This window comes from Rhagoletis pomonella, unplaced genomic scaffold (genome assembly GCF_013731165.1).
Source record: "Rhagoletis pomonella isolate Grant_MI unplaced genomic scaffold, Rhpom_1.0 Rhpom_scaffold_03869, whole genome shotgun sequence".
Classification (NCBI taxonomy): domain Eukaryota; kingdom Metazoa; phylum Arthropoda; class Insecta; order Diptera; family Tephritidae; genus Rhagoletis; species Rhagoletis pomonella.
Window position 1 is genome coordinate 1 of NW_023462420.1, and position 2,734 is coordinate 2,734.

The 2,734-nt window shown below is 38.6% G+C and overlaps 1 pseudogene; it reads left to right on the plus strand.

Moving 5' to 3' along the window:
- The first annotated feature begins 844 nt into the window (after positions 1-844).
- On the plus strand, positions 845-2,336 carry LOC118754420 (annotated as a pseudogene).
- The last annotated feature ends 398 nt before the right edge of the window (positions 2,337-2,734 follow it).

Below are 2,734 nucleotides of genomic sequence, written 5' to 3' on the forward strand. Positions count from 1 at the left end.
CGAGTATATTTGGGAAATCCCTCAAGGTTTCGAGGATAATCGTAACAGTATTTATGTTAGCAAAGCTAACGATTAAGAATGATTGATCGAATGGTGCGATGGTATGCATCAACATATGTTTTTTCCATTTGTGGAACGTATGTATATGTGAATTTATACAACCGTACTAGGACGTCACTACGTTCTGATATGGGTTTAGTACGTTTTAGAAAAGTGTTTAATCTACTCCTCTAGTTCGTTTTATTAAAAAATCTACTCTATAATAAAGTTTTGATTCATGTCAATATTTAGGTATGGATGACGATGATCTTACTGAAAATGAGTCACTACATTGACCATATTTAAATATTCTGTCTATATATGTATGTATAAATAAATTAAAATTGGAAAGAGCTGATTACTGTTTAAGTTAAGTTTATTACTTTGATCATTATGTGAAATATTCCAATTTTGTGATATTGCGAATGTGAAAAAAGATGAAACCCGGCTACTACGAAAATTGGTTTTTACTCCAATTGTTAGAGTGGTGCGTACTAAATAATTTCATAAGTCCAAGCCCTGTTTCACAAATAGGACAATTAAGAAAATTCATTCATTTCATTGGAAGAATGGGATGGAAAGTACATTCATACACGAGGGAATTACGCAATCGCAGGTAAGAAGGTTGTAGAGGTTGTAAAAATTAGTAAATTTAATTTGTAATTAACACTAATATTTTTCCTTTTCAGACTCCAAGCAGATTCAAGTTTACTTTTTCCTTCATCTCCATTCAAGCCGGTTGGGAGTTCTGAATGTGAATTTGCGCCAAATTCAAATAAAATAGTTCTATATCCTTAAATCGGCAACAATTAAGATATTTTTTAAATTAACTCTTCAGTTCCTACTCAAACGCAAATAGGATAAAATGAAGCCACAATACAAAGTTGCCGACATCAACCTTGCTGAGTATGGTCGCAAAGCCATCATAATCGCGGAGAATGAAATGCCTGGCCTAATGGCCATTCGTAAGAAGTATGGACCACAAAAGGTTTTAAAGGGTGCACGTATTGCTGGCTGTCTCCATATGACAGTACAAACCGCCGTATTGATAGAGACACTCGTGGAGCTGGGCGCAGAAGTTCAATGGTCAAGCTGTAATATATATTCAGTACACAAGATCATGCAGCTGCAGCTATCGCGAAGACTGGCGTACCAGTTTATGCCTGGAAGGGTGAGACCGATGAGGAATACTTATGGTGCATTGAGCAGACTCTGGTATTCGCTGATGATAAGCCATTGAATTTGATTCTCGATGACGGGGGCGATTTAACTAACTTGGTGCACGAAAAGTTCCCACAGTACCTTAAAGACATCAAGGGCTTGAGCGAAGAAACCACAACCGGTGTACATAATTTGTACAAAATGATGAAGGAAGGTCGACTAGGTGTTCCTGCCATCAATGTTAACGACTCGGTGACGAAGAGCAAATTCGATAATCTATACGGTTGTCGCGAATCGCTAATTGATGGTAGTTATTAAGCGTGCCACAGACGTCATGATCGCTGGAAAAGTATGCTGCGTTGCCGGCTACGGTGATGTCGGCAAAGGTTGCGCACAAGCGTTGCGTGGCTTTGGCGGACGTGTTATTGTCACGGAAATCGATCCCATAATCGCTTTGCAGGCTGCAATGGAAGGCTATGAAGTTACCACAATGGAAGAGGCATGCAAGGAAGCGACTATTTTTGTAACCACCACTGGCTGCAAGGTCATCATCACTGGCGCTCACTTCCTACACATGCCCGACGATGCGATCGTTTGCAACATTGGTCATTTCGATTGTGAAATTGATGTAGCTTGGCTTAATGCCAATGCCAAGGAGAAGATAAATGTTAAGCCACAAGTGGACCGTTATACACTCTCCAATGGACGTCATATTATTTTGCTCGCCGAAGGACGATTGGTAAATTTGGGTTGCGCGCACGGTCATCCCAGCTTCGTGATGTCCAATTCGTTCAGTAATCAAGTGCTAGCACAAATTGAATTGTGGACTAAAGCTGAAAAGTACAATGTCGATGTGCATATGTTGCCCAAAATACTCGACGAAGAAGTGGCCAGCCTGCATTTGGAGAAATTGGGCGTAAAATTGACAAAATTGTCCGATGACCAATCCAAATATTTGGGTGTGCCGAAGTCTGGTCCATTTAAGCCCGACCATTACAGATACTAAGGAGACAGTGTAGATTTTATCACAAAGGTAAAAATATTATTATTGATATATATTTTTGGTGATACCTATTTGCTTTTGTTGTAATTTTTGATTTAATAAAACTCATGAGAAGAAATAAAGTGGATGAAAACGGCAATGTTATACTATCGTGTGAAGGCATTGAATATCAAAATTAACAAAAATAATATTTTAAGTATGAGATTAAATAAAAATATTTACTCTTAAAAACAGTAAATGCTGCATTTAGACATTAAAAAAAACATGCATAGTTAATTTAAAACGTCGAAGCCAACGGGAGTATTTAGCTTGTAAGCTTATGGTAGCAACTATTTATTGACGTATAGCACACAAACAGATATTAACCCTAAGTAGTAGGGAAGTAGCAAATTCGGGCTGGGAACATTTTTTGTCAGCAAGAGTTTGTGAGTAAAATTGGCGTCCACGGCTGCATTTCGAACATTATAACTTTCCATAGGTCGCTGGTTCAAATCCGGCTCGAAGGACCAAATGTTTACACGGGGGCGTGGT